The following is a 6000-nucleotide window of genomic DNA, read 5'->3' as shown; positions in this document are numbered from 1 at the left end:
TGAGCAATCACAGGCCGCGATGTACCTTTTTTTTTTTTACTTCATCATCATCACCTTAATTTTCATTGTTAGATACGTGTATGATGATTATCAGTATTACAGAAGGAGGTGCCGAAGTATAAACTGTCCGGGGGACCTCTTATCCGCTGTAAGTAAAGGTTTCTCGTTTGTGCTCTGCTGTTCATGCAATTCTGCCACATATGCCTGTGTTTGTTATTACAGATACAAAAAATGAGTGTTGCGCGACTTTGTTTCTTGTATTGTTCACCATATACCCAATATATAAATATAACTGCGCGTACGCGTTTACTTGTCAGCAAGTGTACAGTGCACAGAAAGAACCATATATGCATGTCAATACAACTGAAGCATTTCACTTTGTTCTAAAAATTACAATTATATTTTATATCAATAAATGCCTATGCTTTAATTGTTGTTAGAATAGAAATTTCGTGTGTCCCAATGATGGACTGCCGCCGCGTTCCCCGGTCAATTGTATGTTCGAAACTGCTCTGAACTTTCTTTCCCTTTCTGTTACTTGAATTGTTACTTCCATCCCGGAAAAGCACGACCCTGTACACGTAATTCGGAGTATTTAATTCGATTGTTTCTTCACTCGTGTCGTTGCCTTTTAGAATGTTAATTGCTGCCCTCTAAATGTTTTGTGTATTCCTCGTTCTGAGCCTATAAACGTCTTCTTATTTTTGTTTCAAGTCGACATGTCTTCGTCTCATTCTCCACGTTTGCTTACCGGCTACACCGGGCATCGAACGACCCCCCCCCCCCCCCCCCTTTTGTCATGTCTCGGTGATGACCTCCGGTGTTTACAGAGCGCGTGATAGTGTCATTTGGTTAATGTAGCTCGTTGAACTACAGCCACAAGAGAGCTGTATACTACGTTCATTTCGCATTCATCAGATTCTCGTTTATAGATTGAATCACGCATGTTCTACAGCTGCCACGCACTTGTTCATTTTGCACTCAACGCACAGTGGACCGTGGACTCCCTTTCAGACCGATGCGATCAGCCGATGAGCTACGAAGCATAACTTTAATGATATCGAAGATGCTTCAAAACAAGAAAAAAAAAACGGCTACGCGCGTAAAACAGCGTCTGCAAATGTTTCCCGCGCTTAACACATGTATTGGTATAGGACTGGGGAGCCTATATGAATGGATGGATAGAATATAGGAGCGTCCCCTTTGAAACGGGGTGGTAGCAGTAGCTATCATGCTCATTATTCTTCCTATATCTTAATTATTGTTTTAGATTGGTTAAGTATACCATCATTCTATTTAATGAATTTTTGTTTCGACATTACTACTATTATGTCACTTTTCTGCTTTTAAGCAGAAAAGTGATATTGTGAGTCAACGCTTTTTAGGTATAGGTATTTAAATACTTTAGCTGCCCATCTGTTACTGTCCAATTTCTTCAGGTGTCCCTCATATAATATTTTACTCTGAGCTTCCCGTACTTCGAAAGATGCCCAGCCCATATCTCCCTGTACCGCCTCATTTGTTGTTTTGCCGTGGGAACCTGTAATGCTAATCGTCCGACGGCTCTCTGATTTATGTAGGACGTAACGCTAGCGCCACTGCGCGGTCTTTTAGCGAAAAAGACCGGCAATATCAATACTGTGGAGACGGGCGCGACGCTGCAGGCACTGCTCTCCAGGAGGCGCTGGACTATGCCCCAGACTACCCCAGACTGAGGATAAGAAAGGGGATTCTAAGGACCTTAAAAATTACAGACCAATCAGCTTACTGTCTGTTACGTATAAGGTATTTACTAAGGTAATCGCTAATAGAATCAGGACAACCTTAGACTGCAATCAAGCAAAGGATCAATCAGGGTTTCGGAAACGGTACTCTACTATCGATCATATCCATACCATCAATCAGGTGATAGAAAAATGCTCGGAATATAACCAGCCCTTATACGTAGCATTCATTGATTACGAAAAAGCATTTGACTCAGTTGAAACCTCGGCGGTGATGCAGGCATTGCGAAATCAGGGGGTAGACGAGCCATACGTGAAAGTGCTGGAAGATATATATAGCGGCTGCACAGCAACCATAGTTCTGCATAAAGAAAGTACATAACAAAATTCCCATAAAGAGAGGTGTTAGGCAAGGAGACACAATCTCCCCAGTACTATTCACAGCTTGTTTAGAGGAAGTATTCAGAGACTTGGAATGGGAGCAGTTAGGGATAAGGGTAGATGGAGAATACCTCAGTAACCTGCGATTTGCTGATGACATTGACTTGCTAAGCAACTCGGGGGATGAACTGCAAATAATGATTGATGACCTAGACAGGAAAAGTAGAAAGGTAGGCTTGAAAATCAATATGCAGAAGACTAAGGTAATGTTCAACAGCCTCGGGAAGGAACAGCAGTTTACATTAGGTAGCGAAATACTGGAAGTAGTAGGCGAATATGTCTACTTAGGAGAGGTAGTAACCGCAGACCCGGACCACGAAAAGGAAATAACAAGAAGAATACGTTTGGGATGGAGCGCATTTGGCAAGCACTCGCAGATTATGACTAGCAGCTTACCGGTATCGCTCAAGAGGAAAGTATACAACAGTTGCATCTTGCCTGTACTCACCTATGGGGCTGAAACGTGGAGGCTAACCAAGAGAGTTCTACTTAAGTTGAGGACAACCCAGAGGGCTATGGAACGAAAAATGGTAGGGGTAACATTAAGAGATAGAAAGCGTGCAGAGTGGGTCAGAGAAATAACTCAAGTTACCGACATTCTAGTAGAAATTAAGAAGAAGAAATGGACATGGGCAGGACATGTAGTGCGAAGAGAGGATAACCGATGGTCGCTGAGGGTAACAAACTGGATTCCAAGGGAAGGAAAGCGTAGCAGGGGGCGGCAGAAAGTTAGGTGGGCGGATGAGATTAAGAAGTTCGCAGGGGTCAAGTGGATGCAGCTAGCACAGAACCGGGTTAAGTGGAGAAATATGGGAGAGGCCTTCGCCCTGCAGTGGGTACAATCAGGCTGATGATGATGATAATGATGACCCCAGACTAACCCCAGACATATGGCGACCACCAGGTCACGTGACCTTGACAGTGGTCAAGGGCCTCTTGGTGGCCTACACTTGACTACGCCCCAAAGTCATATGGAGACCACAAAATTATGTTACCTTGGCATTGACAGTAGTCACGGGCTACTTAGTGGCCTACGTACGTGACTATGCCCCAAATTAAGACACATAGCGCCAGGCTTAAAACAAAGGTTTGACCTCTAAATCTCCCTCAACGTGAAAACCGTGCATACCCGACGGCTCGAACTACCTGGCGTAGTGAAGCTTTCGCTTCAAAATTATAGGCCCGTTTCATCTCGATAAGTTGAGCGGTATCGAGCTGTACACGGGCACAGGCCGCTCGGTAGCCCTTTCGCTCGGGCTCGGGCCGGGCCCAGGCCAAGTTATATTTCTTTCGGGCGGACCGGGCCGGGCCGGACACCCCGATCACGAACACATGCAACATTTACGAATGCGCGATTACGGCCATAGTGCGAGTTAGACTTGATTGTTCTTGTTCCAGTGTGTACATGGCCCACAGCCCGACGGCCTGCAAACCATTGTGCGATAAGCGTCTAAAATGCACAGTATCTTCCCGCGTCCTCCCCACGCGACAGCTTCCGAATTCAACAGTCTTTCCTGCCCGCCTCTTCGCCGCGAACGGATCTTTGGTAGCCGTCAGTGAGCGAGCAGAGGGTGGGTTATCTAGTTTAGTTTCGCACCTCCGCTTTGGTAACACCGGCGCTGATGTTTACGTATTCGTTTCAAGATTCGCGCCACGCTATCGCCTGTCACACATCTCTATTGTGACTTACTCCTGCCTCGACATGGCTTCGTCTTAAGCTGGACATAGCTCAAAGCATCTGCGGTGCAAGACTGCCCTCTTGTGTCTCTTGTTGCAAAAATTTCACGCGTGAAAGGCTCAAGGTGAGCCAGACGAGCTCACCGAGTACTTGGCCACAAAATCAACCCCTTGTTTACGTTTAGAGCTAGCGCACTTTTGGAGAACCAAACAATCTGCTTACCGAAAACGGTTTCCTATCAAATAAAGTGACTCCAGCCAAAAGTTGTAGCACCGAAAGAAACTTTAGCGCTGCCGGCTTCGTTATCCAAGGGCGCCGGAAATGCCTCAGTTCAATGGATAACTCATTGTTTTTGCACAACAAGTTAATTCTACGTACAGGGGGGGTCAAAATATCCCAGGCCGCTCCGAACTGCCGCTGAGCAACTGCTCTCCGCTATCGCGGCGCTGTTATCGCATGCATGCCTCGCCGCGCTCGGGTTGCCAGGGTATGCTGTGAAAGGGTGTGAGGCCTCCCTCTTTTTCGCTCTCCTCGATAACGAAGATGGCAAAAAGATAGTGCGGCGTGCGCCTTTATGTTTCGCTCTTCGCTCTTCGAGTACGGCTGTGATGCAGCGCTTCGCGGAGCAGGCGGCTGTTTGCCCAAAAGAAAGCTCAATGCTAGCGGCTATAAAATTTAGCGTCTGCTTCATCCTACTTTTCTGCTTACGATATCTTGCGTTTACTTTCACATAAGCTCTTTTGCGGCTCATTGAGCCAATAGTTTGGCTTTTCATGGACTATAGGACTGGTATTGTTGTTTTATGTTCCTATTTTCTCGTTATTTACTACATTCAAATTGTACCGGAGGTCGCATAGTTGGATTGCATGTCCAACTGGTTTTAGTGCTCCGTTACTTCGAGGTTGCTGTCGCAAGTCTTGTATTATAGAATGAGTTTAGTGCTTCAGCGCAGGTAAAGCAAATGAATTCGCTTGTGTCTGCTCAGTTAGGACGTGTCGCGGATGGTTCTGTGGGTATTTCTTGCATTGCTATCCGGTTTATATGTCTGGCCCTAGCACTCATCCGCCCGTACTGAAATGCCGAGAAGAAGAGTATTTTACTATTATGCCAGAAATAAAGCGCTAACGTCTAGATTTAAAACAAGCCGTTATATAACCAGTAAAATTTGTTCAGATTAACCGAGTTGCTCGTACGCCGTTCCCTCGAAATCAGGTGCCGCGCTTTTCTTAGAGCCACTGATATAAAGCGTTAACTCCGGGGAGGTATAAAGATAGAATGTGGGATTGCCTACTTGAGCCAGGATGTGTTTTCGGTTGGCGTTGCCCCAGGGTTGTCCCCGTCTCGGCGTTCAAGCTTGTTGCATTCGGCTCAGCAATGGGAGTGACTCATATCGCACTTTGACAGCAATACGTGTCTCTACAGTACACGCGCTGCTGCCCAGTCAGAGAACTTTAGTAGCGAGAGCTACATTGGCCACCAAGAGCAAGCTATACCAGAGGCCGCATCAGGATCGAATTCAAGCCCTAGAGGATCTATTTACCTGGGCAAAAAATAATGTCCTGTTAAAGTGCGGTGTGTCCCTCCAATTGCTAGAATGTAGGCACAAGCCCACATTCTATCTTTTGTACCAATCCGAAGTTAACGATGTATAACGGTGCTTCTAAGAGAAACGCGGCACCTGATTTCGAGGGAAGGGCATACGAGCATTTCGTTTAAACTCAACAAATTTTACTGGTCATATGACGGCTTGTCCTAAAACCTACACGTTAGCGCTTGTTTTCTGGCATAATAGTAGAATACTCCTATTCTCGGTATCTTCAGTATGGGCGGATGAGTGCTAGGGCCCGAGATGTAAACATGAAAGCTGCAGAATATTAATAGCAAAGCGTGAAGTACCCACAGAACCATCCGCGACACGTCCTAACTGCGCAGACACAAGTGAATTCATTTGCTTTACCTGCGCTGAAGCACTTAACTCATTCAATAATACAAGACTTGCGACAACAACCTCGAAGTAAGGAGCACTAAAAAACCAGTTGGACATGCAATCTAACTATGCGTCCTCCGGTGCGATTTTAATGTAGTAAATTCTGAGAACATAAAGCAACAGTACCAGTCCTATATCCCATGGAAAGCCAAAGTATTGGCTCAATGAGC

This window comes from Amblyomma maculatum, chromosome 1 (genome assembly GCF_055883805.1).
Source record: "Amblyomma maculatum isolate TAMU_Amacu chromosome 1, ASM5588380v1, whole genome shotgun sequence".
In the NCBI taxonomy this organism is placed as follows: Eukaryota; Metazoa; Arthropoda; class Arachnida; order Ixodida; family Ixodidae; genus Amblyomma; species Amblyomma maculatum.
This window is presented reverse-complemented; position numbering follows the sequence as displayed.